Source organism: Lissotriton helveticus, chromosome 8, assembly GCF_964261635.1.
Source record: "Lissotriton helveticus chromosome 8, aLisHel1.1, whole genome shotgun sequence".
In the NCBI taxonomy this organism is placed as follows: domain Eukaryota; kingdom Metazoa; phylum Chordata; class Amphibia; order Caudata; family Salamandridae; genus Lissotriton; species Lissotriton helveticus.
In genome coordinates this window covers 1,022,476,579-1,022,495,449 of record NC_136069.1, presented here as the reverse complement: position 1 = coordinate 1,022,495,449, position 18,871 = coordinate 1,022,476,579, and the positions used below count along the sequence as shown (strand labels likewise).

The window sequence follows — 18,871 nt, the reverse complement described above, 5'->3', positions numbered from 1 at the left end:
AGCCAACCATCGGCATGCAGCCAACCAACGGTGTGCAAGGCCTTCAGCCATGCTCAAATGGATGTTGTTCGCGGGGCCTCGCCTTTGCACCCACACCCCTCACACCACCTAACACCCTATTTGCTCAGCCTTCAGCAGTTTGTCAATGAAGTTCAATGGTCAGATCTCCGCAAGTGACCTACACCCATCAAAATTGTTTCACTTTTCTAATGTCCAATGTGTTTTGCATCTTTGGCAAAGTACAGTCAGGTTTATAAGAGTCCAACCATAGATTTAGGTTGTCGTATTATACTCATATACAAAGCCTATATAGCACATTGTCAGAATCATTGGTTGATCTCATTTCAACAATATTATTTCAATATAATCAGTGATGTTATTTAACATGTAATGAGTGATGATATATAAGAAGTCATAAGCAGTGCATTATGGGGTGCAGGTTATAGTTAGCTCACTAAACTATAACTGGCGTATTTCCTTTAAAAAAAAAAAAAACATTAAAGGGAAGCTGTACTTATGCAGGCTTCTCTCAATTTAATTTTTGTTTTGCCCTTTTAAAAATACATTATGTCTTTATGTCTCAAATGACTAAAAACCCATGTCTCCCCTCACATTTTAAAGCTGCTGGTTTTATGTCAACATTAACATCTCAATGCTCATTTACTTTAGCCTGATCCACAGGGAAGGCTTTACATTCAACAATTCCCATTTCAGTAAAACGTCATTAGATGTGTCTCACTTTTGTCTTCAATATAAAAGCACTCTAGTTGTTCAATAGGACTCTGATGTGATACTGCAGTTAATTACTAGAAAGCTAACTGACAACCTGCTGCTAGTGTTTGAAGCAGTTTCACTGTGCATGTCATAATGTTTTACTGAAATGGATGAAGAAGATATTTATAAACTCTATAGAAAATTTGTCTTCACTTTAGCTTTCTAGAGTACTAACCATAAATTCTATGACAAAATGAACCCCCTCATTTTGTTCAATAGTAAAGCAAATTGTTAAAGTTTTACAGTTTTAATGCAATCAAAATGGCGTGCCACACTGGTCATAAATACAGAACGTTAGTGCTCTAATTGTTTACTAGAACACGGTAGACAGCTGCAGTTGAACACTAGAGTAATCCACTGACAGGCTTGCTGCTGTTGTTGGAAGTTCATGTTTTACTCAGAATAAAATCTGATATTCTCACAATACCATAGAAGATATAGTGTGAACGTATAGAACATATGCTCTAATTTTAGATTCTGGAGAACCTGCCATAATCTCTATGAGAAAATCATGAGAGGAAAACAAGTTCTTTCAAACATGGTTCATCAAATCCCAACATATTGTTAACATTTTCTACAAGGTAAAATCCTCTGAGAACTCACCAAAATTCTTAAATTGAGGATAACACCAGCAAAAAATGATTTATATTGTGATTTAAAACTGTCGTCACCCTTTAGTGTGGTTTAGGTCCTTAAAACCAGGAATTCACTGCAATGAATTTTAATGGGGACCATGTTTCCGATTCCTGCTCTGGCTGTCGAAACACATTGCCCATGTTGTGGCCAGCCAATCAAGGTGGGGTTCCAAAGGGACCACATCCAATGTGTCAATGGAAGGGGGGGGGGGGGTGTTGTCAGGTTATGCACAACATGCCCACTTATGTATTTTTAAAATCCATTTTCAGGACATGGGGACCATGCTCGAGTCCTGTAATGGCTGCTACAACATCTTGCCCATACTGTGGTTGGCCAATTAGGATTGACTAGTCCCTTATAAAGTGGACAATCCGAGCATACCTGGAAAATTACAGTACAGATATGCATAACCTTTTAACCTCTTCATGCCTAGCCCGGGCCTCTCTTTACATGCTAATTTCTCGAAAACGGCTGACTGGAATTCCACCAAATCACATTAAGTATACTTTCCATGTAAAGTGCTGACTTTTTTTTTTTTTATTTAAATTTGTTTTTATTGTTGCAGTAAAGTATCTCAGTATAGCATAAACAGTCCGCCGATGTGGCCTCAACATTCAGCCACGATCAGCTATGTGCGCAACATTTTCTTGCTACATAGAACTGGTACACATAAACATGACTTCGACGAGTCAGTGCATTATAATCACGTAAAGGCCCCTGCAGGTTGAGCGGTAATGGGACGGTATCGCCACAGGGGCGATGAAGAAGATCAGATGGGCACTCTCATGCCACAACTGCACTGGGTCTGGATTTGTACCGTGCACTTAACAGTGTAACCAGTGAACCGGGGGGTAACAGAACTGTGGGAGGGAAGCATGCAGGCGCTAGCAGGGTCTAAGTAGGGGGAGGACGGCAGCGGGTGTCGAGGCGGGGGGGGGGGGGGGTGGGGGAAGAAGCCCACGGATGGCCGGACATGCAAGAGGTTGCCCAGGACGTAGAGGGTTATCAGGGTCTGACTCTGGGGTGACTCACTTCAGGTGAAGGCTACTGGTCTCCTTGGGTGGGGGGAGGGGAGGGGTCAGGCGGGTCACCAGCCTGTGTGGACTGGCGGAAGCTGTGAAGGAGCATGGCCCATTCCATGGAGATGGGAAGTTTGCGCGCGCCCTTGGTTTCTTCCTCCCTTAAAGCGTCTTCCTCCGCTGCCGCCCATTTGCTAACCGCCCCCTTCCATTGTGCTATGGGGGGACCCTCTGGGGACCGCCAGCGCATGGTTATGCATCTATTGGCTAGTAGGAGCGCTAAGGACACGAAGCGCCGTCGCACTGGTTCACGCTTAGAGATGTGGAGGATGCCTAATGCACTAGTCTCCCAGGTGGCTAATGTAGTGAGGCCCGTTAGTTCCCGCAGTGTGTTGTGTACCCCTTGCCAGAAAGGTCGAAGATTGGGACAGTCCCAGAACATGTGACGGAAGTTCGCAGCTGGGATACAGCATCTGGGGCACAGGAAAGGCGTGGAGGGGTAGAACTTCTGTAATCGCGCTGGGGTGAGATATGCCCTGTGCAATATATAATATTGAATATTTTTGAAGCGGGCGTTCCTAGAGACGCGCTTAGGGGCCTCGAGAGCTTTAGTCCACTCCGAGTCATGCAAAATACGGCCTATGTCCTCTTCCCAAGCAGCTCGTAGGGTCGCCAGGGGGGTGTATGAGAGTTCCCGGATGGATTTGTAGAGCCATGTGACCAGGTGGCGACCCACCCCCATGTGTAGAATAGTATGTATTACTGGATGCGTGTCTGGCTCGCCATTTTGAAGATTGAAATGGGGTCGGTATCCGTCGAGTAATTGTCTATACCTAAGGAATTGGCCTGGGGAGAGCCCGTACTCCGCGATCAGGCGGTCCAGCGGTTTCAGTTGACCTTCCTCGAAGAGTGACTCCAGGTCCGTGATACCACAGCGGGACCAGTCGGCGAGTAGTGGGGCCGCAAAGTAGGACTCCTGCTTGGGGCCGCCTATTAGCGGCAGCAGCGGGGAGTATGGGGGCCTAGCGGTGGACAGCCGGTGTATCCGCAGCATACATCGGCGCGCGATCGTCACCTGAAGGGGGTAAGTGCGCCGCGGCTTGGTGCCCGGAAGGAGCAGACGGGTGAGTTCCGGGGTTGTAATTCTACCTGTAGGAGTAACCGTTTCCTGAGGGTAACGGTCCGCTGTCCAGTAGGACAGCCACTGGAGTTGTGCTGCGAGGAAATATGCCTCGAAGGATGGAGCTCCGAGTCCCCCCTGTGTTGTGGGGAGTTGAAGAGTTTTCAGAGCGACTCTGTGGCGGCCGGCTCCCCAGATGAGAGTTCCCAAGAGGGAATCAACGTCGCGAAAGAAGGACCTGGGAGGTATCACCGGCAGGTTTGTGAAATGGTAGAGGAGCCGGGGGAGCATCACCATTTTAGCAAGGGCTATCCGTCCAATCGGGGCCAGTGGTAATTTATTCCAGAAGGCGACCGCCGGCCGCAGACTCTCGAGTACCGCGCGGTGATTGCCTTCAAGGATGTCCGTCGGAGAATGGTATAGGCGGACACCAAGGTATCGGGGAGCTTCCGCGGACCATGAAAGACTATGTGGTCCGAGGTCGATGTCTCGGGGGGGTAGGTCCGGGTGTAGGGGGTAAACCACGGACTTGTCCCAGTTGACTTGTAGACCCGAGGCAGTTGCAAAGTCCGCCAATGTGGCCCCTATGGGGGTCAGGTCCATTGCAATGTCCCGGACATATATGAGGAGATCATCCGCGTACATGGACACACAGTGGGTCCCATCTGCAAGCGGTACTCCCCAGTCCTCGCCATCCCGACGCAGTCGAACCGCCAGCGGCTCGACCGCTAGCGCGAACAAGAGGGGCGACAAGGGGCAACCTTGTCTTGTGCCTCGTCGGACTGCAAACGCCGGTGAGATACGTTTCCCGATACGAACTCGAGTAGTGAGGTCGGTGTATAGGAGGCGAGTATATGCCATGAGCGTCGGGCCGAGGTTAAGGCGACGCAGGACCGAAAACAGGTAGGGCCAGGTGAGGGTGTCAAACGCCTTCTCCAGGTCCATAATGAGGCAGGCAGCGCGGGGAAATCTGTCGCGTACCTGATCTTGGATATGGAAGACTCGGCGAAGGTTCTGGGAGGTATTCCTCCCGGGGACGAAGCCGCATTGGTCGGGGTGGACCAGCGGGCGTATGATCCGCGCATAACGTTCAGCTAGGATCTTCCCCAGTATCTTACAATCAGCCGACAGGAGGGTGATAGGCCGGTATGACCCCATGTGAAGCGGATCTCTGTGGGGCTTAAGAAAGGTGACAATCACGGATTCCCGTAGCGACTGGGGTAGTTTCCCCAGGTGGAGTGACGCCCCGAACATCCGTGACAGACGGGGAACCACCAGGGGAGAGAATGTGGCGTAGTATTCTAGCGGGAAGCCGTCCAGTCCCGGTGCTTTATTTCGGGACATGGCACGCATCGCCTGGGTGATGTCAGAGGGAATTATCTTGGCGTCTAATGTGCGCTTGTCGGAATCCGATATTGTGGGCAGCGTGAGAGGGTCTAAAAACTGATCCGCGGTAAACAGGGTACAGCATGCCGGGGCTTCGTACACTCTTGCATAATGGCGTTGGAATGCCAGGAGAATCTCATCTTGTGATTGCACCAGTACACCCTCCGGGTTGAGAATGTCCGTGATCGGCTTGATTTCGGTGTCCTGCTTCGCCATCCAGGCCAGAAGCGCCCCGGTTTTGTCTCTGTCTTTGTGCACCCGAGAAGCGTAAGCCCTGAAATTATATTTACGGAGGTCAGCGCAGGCAGTTTGATATTCCGTTTTGGCCTCCGCCGTGAGTACGGCGTGTTCCTCCGAGTCATCAGGCCGCTTGGTGAGAGCAGCTAGAGCCTGTTCCGTCGCTAAGAGCGATCGCTCTAAGGTGCGGCGTACCCCTACTATCTGTTGGATGCATTCTCCTCTCGCCACCACTTTATACGCGTCCCACTCCACTAGTATCGAAGACGCTGTGTTCTCGTTGCGTATAAAGTAGTCGCGTATGCAGGTTTTGTGCGCGTCCTGAAAGACCGGGTCCGCCAGGCAGTCCCTGGGGAGGCGCCAGGTGGGGACCGGTGGATGTGGGGGGCGCCAGGTAAGCCGTATTATGTGGGCATCATGATCCGAGAGGATCCGTCCCAGGTAATCTGTAGATGTAACCTTAGAGAGGATCGGAGCAGAGCAGAGGAAACGGTCCAGGCGGACCCGAAGGTTGTGTGGAATCGAGTGGAAGGAGTAGATGCGAGCCAGTGGGTGTAAGTGTCGCCATACATCCGTGAGCGCCCAGTGTGTGGTCCATGCCTTGAAGAGGGCCGCCTGCCGGGGGGCCGGGGAGTGCGTGGGGGGAGGATGTGAGCGGTCCAGCGAGGGGTCTAGTGTGCAGTTAAAGTCGCCTCCCAGCACCCATGGGACTGTGGTAAACTGGGCTAGGACGCCCGTAAGGTGATCCCAGAATCGGTCCTGATCTGTATTAGGGGCGTATATGCTGCCCAGAAGTACCCCCTGCCCATCAAGAATCCCCTCCAGTAGCGCATATCTGCCCTCTCTATCAACTACTCGCCGGAGCGCCCGGAAGGGAGTACCAGGTCTCACCCAGATCAATGCGCCGCGTGCAAACGCTGAATATTGTGTGGCGCAGATGGTCCCTCGCCATTTGGCCTGTAGGCGAATGAGTTCAGTAGCGTTAATGTGCGTCTCTTGTAAGAACGTAATGTTGGCCGCCATGCGCCGTATGTAGGAGTATACAGAGTAGCGCTTGCTGGGCGTGTGTAGGCCCCGTACATTCAGTGTAAGGATACTAACGTCAGAGTGGGGGACAGCCATTTCTAGGGTGACGTGGTCGGGGGAGGGGCACCGCTACAGTTCCCGTGTGCCGCCCATGTGTGCGTGTCGTATGTGTTCCTGCGCGCAAAGCTTCCTTAAACGTGGGGGGGGTCTGGGGGAATTAACAACAACTAGAACCTTGGGTGGGCAACTGTCCCAATACTGAGGATACGTCACTGGGGGTGGCATATCCAAACTAGTGTCCCACTAGGGGAGAATACCAACAGAAATTTGCGGGGGTGGCAGCATGTGTCGCTGCTGGGCCTGTGCGCGGGTCGGGCTCTAGCAGGAGAAATGTGTATCGCTCGCTGGAGCTCGCAATTATCTAGTATAGTAGTTTGGGCTTCTAGAAGTCGCGCATTACAACAGGCAATCACGGAAAGGATATGTCAGTAGACAGTTCAGGTGTTCACGAAGAGGTGGTAGGCTGGCTGGCCAGGGCAGCGTCCAATGTGTGTGTCACCACGAGGGGGGAGGAGACTAGGCCACATCCCGACATAGTTCCATCACTGTCCCGGTCTTTCTCTGGAGTGAATAGGTGCGGCTGACCCTCCAGGTCCGAAGCCGGGGGCGACGAGTGCAGTCCGGTCGCCGCCCGTAGGGCGTCCCGCCGCTCCTGTATGATTTCTGCGAGGTCGGGTGAGCCCGCCTGGGAGGACGCCCGGCTCTTGGAGCGTCCAGATCGCCCACGGCTCGCGCCCCGTCTCCTGGGTCGTCTGGAGTCATTGTTGCGTGCCTTCTGGGGTCCGGGTTTAGGGATCAGTGGGCAATGGAATTCAGTCCAATCCTGCGCGTCCGCCGCCGTATCGAAGAAGAGGGCTTTCCCTTTGTGGATTACCTTGAGGCGGGCGGGGAACAGTAGGGAATATTGAAGATCGTTTGCGCGGAGGCGTCTTTTGACTTCCAGAAACGTGGATCGTCGCTGTTGGACCTCTCGGGCATAGTCCGGGAACACCATGACGTGCTGGTCTTCCACCCGCAGGGGGCCCGCCGTCCGGGCCGCGCGGAGCACCGCATCCCGGTCTCGGAAGTGTAGGAACTTGGCCAGCATGGGTCGGGGGGGAAGACCAGGTTTGGGCGCCCAGGCTGGGACCCTGTGGGCCCTCTCGATGGAGAAGAATGGCGATCGGTCGCAGTCCGGGGTGAACGATTTAGTCCAGGATTCCATGTATGTCAGGGGGTCCGAGTTTTCAATCCCCTCCGGCAGGCCCAGGACACGAATGTTACAGCGTCTCGAGCGCCCCTCCAAATCCACTGTTCGTCCCTCCAGGGTCGTCACGCGGCGCAGGATCTCCTGCATGTCTGCCTCTTGCGATTTCACCGCTGGTCGTAGTTCGGTCACAATCCGCTCACCCTCTTTCACCCTGTCTGCCAGTTTACGGTGTTCATCCCGAATTAGGCTGATGTCTGTAGTCAGGGTGCCCAATCGCTCCTCCATCGAGAGGCGAGACATTTCTATCGCTGCCAACACCTGGTCCAGCTTCGCTGATAGCGTAGGATCGGCTTGCGACGTGTTGGTTTGCGTCCATGCTCTCGTCTGTGGCATCTTCTCGGCGGCTGTTTCCGGGACCGCCGTCATCTGTGTGGCTCTCGGCTTCCCCATGGGTGCTGCTAGGAGGGAGAGGGGGGTTCCCCTTGGTCGTTACGTGTCCCGGGGGAGATAGGTCGTCGCCCCGCAGTGTTGCCGGGTGGCGGCAGTCGGGTGCCGGTCAGTTCCCTCGGTCCTTTCCAGGTCCAAGGCGAGGTCTGCTCCTCCTCGGGGAGCCCCCACCAGGGGCGTCAGGGGAGGTTTGCGGTTGCCAGGGGCCGGCCACTCTGACCACGTGAGGATTCCCTCTGTTCCATGGGGTGAGGTCGTATGCTCTGGGCGCAGCAGGTCAACGTGGCTGGGTCAGGGGGCAGTTTAACATCTGCCGGTCTCTCCTGTCCCCTCAGGGTCTGGGGCGGCTTCCCCTCGTCCCAGAGCAACAAAGGCGTGCGGGTCTCCCTCGGCGTGCGGCCCAGCGTCAGTAGCAGCCGATGGGGCCAGAGGACAGATGGTGAAAGTTCGAGGGGGTCCCAGTGGTGAGGCTCGCGTGGCACAGAGGGACTGGGATGTGTACCCTCTCGTCAGGTAGGGGCTCCTTGTCGCCCACAGTGATGCTGTGTGGGGGCGGCAGAGTCCGGACCCTCCGTCCGGTACACAGAGTGGTCAATGCACCGATGTCAAGCGGCAGGGCCCCCGGGGTCCTGGTGCGGCGGGAGGTCGTCCTCGGCGTGGCGGGCGGCCGCCGCTGATCTGAGGGTGCCGCCGCTCTCAAAGTGGGGACAAGGCAGCACACATCGAGCCCGGTGCCGGGGTCCCCTCAGGCGCCATGTTGGAGTCAGGCAGTGCGGTCCGGAGGGTCGCCTCCGGGTCCAGGGATGTTTCGGTCCTTCCGCCTGGGGGTTGGAGGGGCAGGCGTCCCCCGATGAGCCCCGGAAGGTGTGGGGGGCCACTGGGGCACCGGAGCCAGAGTCCCCGGGTGGGGGGGGGGAGTAGGCACTCACCGCCCAGAGGAGTCGCGGTTGTCTGCAGGGTCCGACGCCGCGGAGCAGGTACAGTCAAACCCTGGAGGTAGGCGGGGTCGACGTGGAGGTCGGGTCCGACTCCCGTCTAGGACCAGGCGCAGGCAATGTGGGGCCTCGGAGCTGCGGCCGCCATCTTGCTCTCGAGCGAGGAGCTCCGGCGGGGAGCCCAGTCGCGTCTTCACCACACGGGGCCGGCCACGTTCCACAGCTCGGGTCTCCCTGGCGGTCGGTCGGCCGCCCCGTTCAGGGCTTCCGATCAGGTGATGCAGGCATACAGTTGCGCTGGTCTCAGCGGAGCGGAGCCGCGACCGCCATTTTGCAGCTCGGCGCGCGGCTCCGGCGGGAGGCGCCACTGGGGGATTCCGCACGGCAGCGCGGTCCGCACCGTACCAGGGGGGTGCCGCTGGATGTGGGGGCACCCCGGGTGCCGAATTTGGAAGTAGAGGCTCCCGGCGATCACTGGGACAGGGCTGGATGCTAGCCCGACCGCGGAGCCTCAGCAGAGCACAGCCGCCATCGTGGCTTGCTAAGCCACGCCCCCATGTAAAGTGCTGACTTTATGGCAAATATGGTGTAATTCTTTTGCGCCATTTTTTCTTGTATTGGACAGCAACGTTTCCTATGGAAATTAATATGGTAAAATGACACTTCTGGTACCTACGCCTAATTCTTGACCCCCGCTTGATCGATCAGTGTGAAACTTTCCAGGAAGGAGCTGAGGTGGATTAACTATTTGGTTGGGAATGTTTTGTGCAGATTCGTCAAATGGCACCAAAATTATCAGAAAAACAAAAAACACTCTTCCTATGGAAACTCTGACTACAAATACACAGTGTTGACTGCCACTGAGAAATGTTACATATACACACACTGGAGAAAAAAAATAATAATAAAAAGTGAGTTCAGGTTCAAGTGCGACAAACCACTGAAATTGGTTCCCTGCACAAAAAAATAACTTGTGCCACCTCTTGCACTGCACATGACATCACACACAGCATCAATGATGACATCAAAAGTTACAATATGGATGGCATCACCGCTCTACGGTTTTGTGTAAGGTTTTTTTTTCCAAACATGCCGTCTTGTGTTTTGTCTTTTTTCTACTTTTGTTTTGTATTTTTTGTCATTTTTTAACAATTTCTTTCCTCTCTATTCCACCATGATTTTTTCTTTTGAGTTTTTGTGCAATTGGCACGTTGTTAATTTTGTTTTAGGATGCATTTTAATTGTAAAATGTCTTAATTTTCCGTTTTTGAGGATTGACAGCAGAATTCTACTCTTTTTGAGTTTCGTTTTAATGATTTTGTTGATGATTGTTTCATATTTCCTTTGCAGTCTGAATTAGAAACATTTTTAATTTGTAACTATGTTTTTTCATTTTTTTCCACTGCCTTCTTTAAAATAAAAACTTTGTTTTTACATTAACAAATGGAAAGGGCAGTTGGTATATTAGTAATGTTTAGCGACTGGATTTTGGTTGCAAAACATTAATACTTACCATTCCTAATCAGTATTTGGAAGTAACGCTCCTTCCACATACCTAATTGTCATATGGGGTATACCTAAATTGCTATTGGGTAACATGCTACCGCATCTCGGTTTAGGTTTGATACATACCAAAATGATTTTTTGCAGTAGCAAACAGGCCGTTTCTGAGAATCGGCCTATTTGCGACCGAAAAAAGCTTGATACATGTGGCTCTGGGTTTTTCAGAGAATATGTTTGGTTTTTTACGCCTTTAATTTCCTTTCCATGCGGCGCCTAGCCTTTGAATGTGTGCAGCAGTGGTCGGCTGCAGAGCCTTGTCTCAGACCTGGTTTTACAATGCCGTGTGGGCATCTCATCTTGTTTCGTACAAGCTTCTGTCCTTTCCCCATGGGAGTTGCCCTCAAGATCATTCATAAGCACTGAACAGAGCTGCAATCTCATCCTTTTCGAAGGAGGTGGGAGAGTCATAAAAACTGAATCAGTAGACATAAGAATACGATGGAATAGAACCGGAAATATGCATTCCCTTTAGAGCCAGCTTTGCTGCTAAGACAAGAGATAGAGCGTTTTCGTCTGAAAAATTCCTCTTTGCATTTGCACAAACATTATTCAAGTAAAGCAGGGAAATCCTGGGGTTTCACGCTGTAGAGTGCAATAGCACTGGTGGGCCATCAGTAATGCAAGCATACTACTAGAAGCAGCCCAACGAAGCAGTGACTGTTTATTCTCTATGCCTATGAGAAGACATCGAAATTACTTAACAATCTCTTTTTAACATGAACACCTGTGAAAGTCAGTTAACAGGAGTAAGGCCCCAATGTAAATTTAAAAAAGCAGACCAGGAGCCAGTCCTCCTAGTTTGTTTAATTGAATTAAAAAAAGACAAATACAAAATGTTGCACTCTCTTTAACGAGGAGTTTTCTCTGCCAATACAAAAGAATGGTTTATGCATGCATATTTTATGCTTGCTTAATTCTGAAAATTCAAATTGTGTGTTTACTGCCTCACTGCTGTCATTATAAGGTAAGGGCTGAAAGAAACAATAAAGGGTCAGGGCAAGGTACGCCCCATTGTGATAAATTCTTGTAGGTCTTTTTGTTTTCTTGCAAGCATAAATGTTTTAGTAGATTGGCCTCTCAATGTTGACAAATATTCGAGGTTCCGCCTCCAATTAAAGATATATGAGAGAAAAACTTCCCAGGCAATAACAAGTCAATACAAGTGCAAATATATAGTAAAGGGAAAAGTAGACAAAACAATCATGTAGAAAATGTTGTGTATTTAATTATAAAAAAACAAAGTTAAAAACAACAATAATTATACATTTCACAATTAGATTCACTAATTTCATTGTCATTTGATAAAATATACAAATGTATCAAGGTGGCAATCTTTATCATTAATGTCTATCCGAAGCCGCGTTTCGGCGTAATAAAACGCCTTCTTCAGTAACAAGCCACTGATTTTACCTGAGGAACATAATAAAGAACATTCAGACTCAATAAATATTTGACGTCTCTTTTTTTAAAAAAAAATCCTTACAATAACATCAGTACAAGTAATCTCATTCAAAATACAAGAAAATATCAACATAAAATTATCAAAAACAATACTAGCTACCATTTTTCCCCCAACATTTTTTTAAACAGCATGATCCAAAAAATATGATTCCAAGTACATACACAATTCCCTGAATTGATATAATCACATGTCCCAGACAACTCAGGACATTATTACCTGCAAATAACAGTGCTCATTATAAGTCTAAGTAAGGAAAAGGAGAGAAAGAAGACTATACTATAGTCAGATGGTTAAAACGAGAACCCCATTTGCTAGTTGGTGTTCAAAAATCATGCATAAAGGGACAACACACTTACATCATATATGAAGTTAAATCGCAGTAGTGTGTTGGTCGCTTATAAAGATTAGAGGACAGACTTTAGGATAGGTCCATCTACTCCTGGTGAATATTCTGTAATATAGGTAACAATATACTAATTCATATAAGATTAAGGTTGTATACATTAATAATGCGATTTGAACATTCTTATGAAGTGAGTTCAATTTAGATATTTGACACACTCGCTGCACAGATCCAAGACACAGCAGCCATCCCCCCTCCGACATCCGCAATCCCGTTATGCCAAACACAGTCCCAGTTTCAACTCCACTTCGCTCTTCGCCTTCACCCCTAGGCTCACAATAGTTCAATAAAGTAAATAGACACTTACATTGATATACTGATAAGGCGACACAATAGTTCAATAAAGTAAATAGACACTTACATTGATATACTGATAAGGCGACACAATATGAAGGGTATTCTGTATAAAACCACAAAAGCTAAAAACTAGTAATGATGAGATCACAACAATCCCAAAACAAAGGACCTATGAATAGAGAAAACATATATATCTTGTAAGGTTCTGTTACAAAATTTTTAAAGATATCCCTAAAGGACCCATAACAGACTCCAAAGTAATTACCTCTTAGACGGAGTCCATTAGATGATTCAAAGTCTATTCTTGTAAATATAAAAACAATGGTGACGAAAACAGAACAACTAATAAGGAAAATAGAAAACAGAACGAAAATCAGAAGGGAGTATGAATAAATGTGCTCGAAATTACATAATAATCTGTTTCGTCACCATTGTTTTTATATTTACAAGAATAGACTTTGAAGCCTCGTCTATTCAGGAGGGTCCTCTAGTGTCACTTACAATCATCTAATGGACTCAGTCTAAAGGACCCATAACAGACTCCAAAGTAATTACCTCTTAGACTGAGTCCATTAGATGATTGTAAGTGATGCTAGAGGACCCTCCTGAATAGACGAGGCTTCAAAGTCTATTCTTGTAAATATAAAAACAATGGTGACGAAACGGACTATTATGTAATTTCGAGCACATTTATTCATACTCCCTTCTGATTTTCGTTCTGTTTTCTATTTTCCTAATTAGTTGTTTCGTTTCGTCACCATTGTTTTTATATTTACAAGAATAGACTTTGAATCATCTAATGGACTCAGTCTAAGAGGTAATTACTTTGGAGTCTGTTATGGGTCCTTTAGTGATATCTTTAAAAATTTCGTAACAGAACCTTACAAGATAAATATGTTTTCTCTATTCATAGGTCCTTTGTTTTGGGATTGCTGTGATCCCATCATTACTAGTTTTTAGCTTTCGTGGTTTTATACAGAATACCCTTCATAATGTGTCGCCTTATCAGTATATCAATGTAAGTGTCTATTTACTTTATTGAACTATTGTGTCGCCTTATCAGTATATCAATGTAAGAGTCTATTTACTTTATTGAACTATTGCGAGCCTAGGGGTGAAGGCGTAGAGGAGTTGAAACTGGGACTGTGATTGGCATAACGGGATTGCGGATGTCGGGGGGGGGGATGGCTGCTGTGTCTTGGATCTGTGCAGCGAGTGTGTCAAATATCGAAATTGAACTCACTTTATAAGAATGTTCAAATCGCATTATTAATGTATACAACCTTAATCTTATATGAATTAGTATATTGTTACCTATATTACAGAATATTCACCAGGAGTAGATGGACCTATCCTAACGTCTGTCCTCTAATCTTTATAAGCGGCCAACACACTACTGCGATTTAACTTCATATATGAAGTAAGTGTGTTGTCCCTTTATGCATGATTTTTGAACACCAACTAGCAAATGGGGTTTTCGTTTTAACCACCTGACTATATTATAGTCTTCTTTCTCTCCTTTCTCTTACTTCGACTTGTTATGAGCTCTTAGACGTATGTACTGTTATTTGCAGGTAATAATGTCCTGAGTTGTCTGGGACATGTGATTATATCAATTCAGGGAATTGTGTATGTACTTGGAATCATATTTTTTGGATCATGCGGTTTTAAAAAATAAAATGTGATAAATGGTAGCTAGTATTGTTTTTGATAATTTTATGTTGATAATTTCTTGTATTTTGAATGAGATTACTTGTACTGATGTTATTGTATGGATTTTTTTTTTTAAAAAGAGACGTCAAATATTTATTGAGTCTGAATGTTCTTTATTATGTTCCTCAGGTAAAATCAGTGGCTTGTTCCTGAAGAAGGCGTTTTATTATGCCGAAACGCGCGTCGGATAGACATTAATGATAACGATTGCCACCTTGATACATTTGTATATTTTATCGAATGACAATGAAATGAGTGAATCCAATTGTGAAATGTATAATTATTGTTCTTTTTAACTTTGTTTTTTTATAATTAAATACACAACATTTTTCTACATGGTTGTCTTGTCTACTTTTCCCTGTACTATATATTTGCACTTGTATTGATTTGCTATTATTGCCTAGGAAGGTTTTTTCTCATATTGTATTTCCCTGTCCTAGGAATTGAGATATATTCATTTCTCAGGGGGTCCTTGTTTATCACATCCAATTAAAGATATGACATCCTTACACAAACGACGTCTACAACAAGCATTTGCAATGCAATAGGTCTCGCATTAATGAATTCCATCATTTGTACCTTTGCTGATATGGGTTACAAATTTAATTTTGCAAAATCGCACATTGCAGAACACACGGTGTTGTTCCTCGGTTATGAGCTGAACAATGAAGTTAGAGGTTTGGCCCCTCACTTCTTGGAGAAGTGCGCACAATTGCGCGCTCCTACGACACTGAAAAAATTACAGTCTTTGCTGGGCTTTTTGAATTTCGGCAGAACTTACATTCCGGAATATGCCCAGCGTATCAAGCCTTTGTATGCTTTGATACAACCAACTTTCTCAAAATCATGCTGGCTGCCTGAGCATTCAGCCATTTTGCAATCCTTGCAGGCTGATCTGCTCGCTTCTAAATATTTACTGACTCGTGATAACCACACCAACCTGGTAATAAGAATAATTCCTGGGACGGTGGGTTTCACATACCTCACTTTTAATGAAGGTGACACAGTACCTATTGCTTACAAGTCACACTTGTACACTTCGGCTGAGTTGCGGTTTCCCACAGTGGAAAAGGTTTTAACTGCTGTACAGATGGCGATTCTTAAGGAACGAGCACTGTCGCAGGGGAAACGCATGTTAGTGGTAACACCCTGTCCTCATTTGGAGGCAGTCACGAAAGCCAGTGTACCAAATTCGAAAGCTTTGCACCCTCGGTGGATTCAGTGGGCTGCGTCATTGTCATCCACGGATGTCATGTTTATTTTTGACGCCTCCTTACGGTCGCAAGAGTACTTGCAGTATGAATTCGTTCATCCTGCTCCTCTGGCTATGCGACCTTTGGAGGACTTCCATTGCATCATTTACACTGATGGGTCGGCGCAGGTTGCGCATGGCTCTAAACATGCCTACGTTTCCGCATGCGCCATTGTGGTCGGTGCTATGTTGAATGATGAGTTCATTTCCAGGGAGGTGCACACGTTGCCCCTGGGCGATTGCACCGCACAATTGGCAGAGCTTCGTGCTCTATTACTAGCGTTAGAGTACGCGGATCCAAGTGTTACTACTCTGATTGTAAGTGATTCTTACTACTGTGTCCAGTCTTACAATGAAAACTTGTTCTTTTGGATTCAAAATGATTTTCATGATTCAAAGGGTAGCACAATAAAACATAAAATGATCTGGGTTCGAGTGGCAGAGCTTAAGGCTAAGTTACCGCTCGTTTTTGTTATTCATACTCTCGGTCATCAGCGCGTAGGAGTTCACGCTGTTGGCAACTCGCTTGCTGATGAAGCAGCGAAATCAGCAGTATCTACATACTTAGTTGCAGCGGTTACTAGGTCTAAAACCAAGATTGATAGCGACATCTTGGCAGCGATTGCTGCCTCTGAGAAGGGAAGTAAACATCCTGCGGGATTCCCTTCGAAGTACAAATACCACTTAAGTCCCGAAAAGGTTCCTTTTGTGACAATTCCTGATGTTGGGGAACGGCTGATTCCCAACTCGGATCGCAGAGCAGACTTGATTACAGCGGCTCATGAAGGTGTGGCGTCTGCGCATGCGGGCGTCTCGGCCACTGTAACGCAATTACAACAACGTTTCTGGTGGCGGGGACTGTACAAACAGACGCGTGATTATGTCCTTCTTTGTGACATATGCCAGCAGATTAAACCTTCAACTGCTACGCGTCCGCCACAGACTCAGTTGTACATTTCTAATAAACCGCTAGGCTGTGTTTATTTAGATCACTGCGGTCCTTTTTCATCTGATACTGCGTATAAGTACATCTTAGTAGCAGTTGACTCATGCACACGCTTTGTGTGGGTATGGCCACATCGCAGCGCTGATTCACGGACTGTCATTAGAGATTTGCGTATCTTTATAGGGATTTTTGCCTGTGGTACCTTCCATTCGGATCAGGGTCCGGCTTTCGCCTCTAAGGCGTATAAGGATGCCATGACTTCAATGGGGGTCCAAGTCAAGTTTTCGTCGCCCTACAGACCTGAGGGTAATAGTGTAGTAGAACGAATGAACCGTGATTTAAAGCAATCTTTGACAGCCCGAGTTATAGGCACTGGCAGAAACTGGCTGGCTCATCTCTATGGCGTGCAGCGTGCTCTTAATAATCTCCCTAGAAGGTCTCTGGGTGGGCGGACCCCATACGAAATGCTCTTTGGCATCAAAATGTACGTCCCTGACCTTGACGGTCTAGACTCAGTGGTTCGCGCCACTTCCTTTGACGCAGATGAACATTGCAATGTTTTACAGAATCTACAAAAGACCAGAGACAGTCTTGCAAAGGAACATTTGCCCTCCACATCGGATGATGCGTTGCAGATCCCGGTAGTTGGCTGGCTACCCCAGGTTGGAGAACTGGTTCGAGAGAAGATCGACAACAAGAAAGAGTTTGGTCCCTCCTATCGAGCTCCAGTCCCAGTGCTTGGAGTGAAGGGCACAAGAACAGTCGTATTACCACCACTTCCAGGTCGTAAGGAAAAAAGGTTTATTTCTATTGACAATGTCAAGATACACAGAGTGGCCGATTCTTCTTAGCATGACACCAGCTGTTTCCTGTCCTTCCATTGTGAGAAATTCAATTATGCCCACTGCTTCTAATATTGAACCTGAAGTGGCCATCGAATTACCTGCTGTTTCCAGTCCTTTATTAAATAATTTACCGGGAACTAACATTGATGAGACAGACTATGCCTATCCCACTGATTTGTCCATACCTGACCTGCAAGCACGTTTAGCCACAGAATCCAGATTTTCTTTTGACTCTGTTTCTCTTACCTCAAAGGAACCCTCTCGTGTTGCAGTTTATGCAAGCCTGTTTAAAAAACATTTTTTAATACCACCTTGGACTTACATTTGGCTAGTCCTTGTTTCGATTTACCTTTTTATGTCAGTTGGTTTTGTGTTTTATTTTTTTCGGATCATCAATGGACATTATGTCGAGGAAAGAACATGCATTACTCATTTAAATGGAACTTTGGCCCCACTTTCTTCTTCACATTCTACACACAGATTAAGAAGAGACTTGACTTTGGTTAACATCACAGCATGGCCTGTCCTGGATGGAATCGTGTGGGATGCAGTTCGGTTTCAGATTCATGGCCCAACGGAAGTCGTTAATGTTCCTAATGTACTTAGAGTGAATATGGGGGATGTGGTGAAACAAAACATTCGTTCTGATGATTGGGATGTTAATGCTGTGGAAAGTTTGTTTTCAGATTTGAAATACTATGCTGCTTTTGATGCTGAGGATTTATATTTAGAATCTGCTAATTATGGTGAATTGTTCTGTTACCAACATTATGGCAATCACTTCTTACACAAAACGTCATCCCGAAGGGAAACTGTTAATTTCACTCAGTGGGAACATTGCCCAGCACCTAAACAAGGGAGTTCAGAAACATTTCTGAAAAAGTATACTTATTTCACTGACTTTAACCAGTCCAATCCCGAGTCCTTTTATTTTAAATTTCACAAACAGCCACTGTCCAAGATTAGACTTACCGATACTAAATTATTGTATTCAAAGGCCTTTTTAGATCAATTGGTTACTGGAGGCTATGAGCTATGGAAGGAAACAATAGACCTTAAATCGGTTTGGGGTTCAAGGGCCTGGCAGGTACAAGGCACTGAGGCTTTGCACCGTGCATGTCTCATCCCGAATCATATGTTGTTTTTGAATGAAACAATTTCCCAGACCACATGCTTTGGATTGGCTACTTCTAAAAGATTGAACACTCCTTCTTTCCCGGAGTTGGAGGAATATGAGGGTTGGAGTAATTTTACTCAATTGTCCATTAAAGATTTACAGGCTCTGCTTCTTAATTCTTCCTTTAACATTTCCAGTATGAATCCTAAGGGTTGGCTGCTTTGGCACCGTAGTGCTGATTCTTGCCAAAAAAGATTTTTAAATATGACTGACGGTTTTAAGACTGTTAGATCTGATCCCCGGTTTGACTTGAGTCATACTGTTACCTCTTACTCTGTAGGCAAGTTGTGTCAAGCTTGGCTGAAACATTCAACTTTACCTGCGGTTAAGTATCACCTTTCCAAACTGAATTCAGACGTGGATTTGAATGATTTCATTAAAGGC

General features: G+C 47.0%; 1 protein-coding gene across 1 annotated transcript in view; it reads right to left on the bottom strand.

The window, feature by feature from the left end:
• The window catches only part of TRAPPC2 (trafficking protein particle complex subunit 2), a 167,384-nt gene that overhangs the window by 53,192 nt on the left and 95,321 nt on the right, over positions 1 to 18,871 (bottom strand). The window lies entirely within an intron of this gene.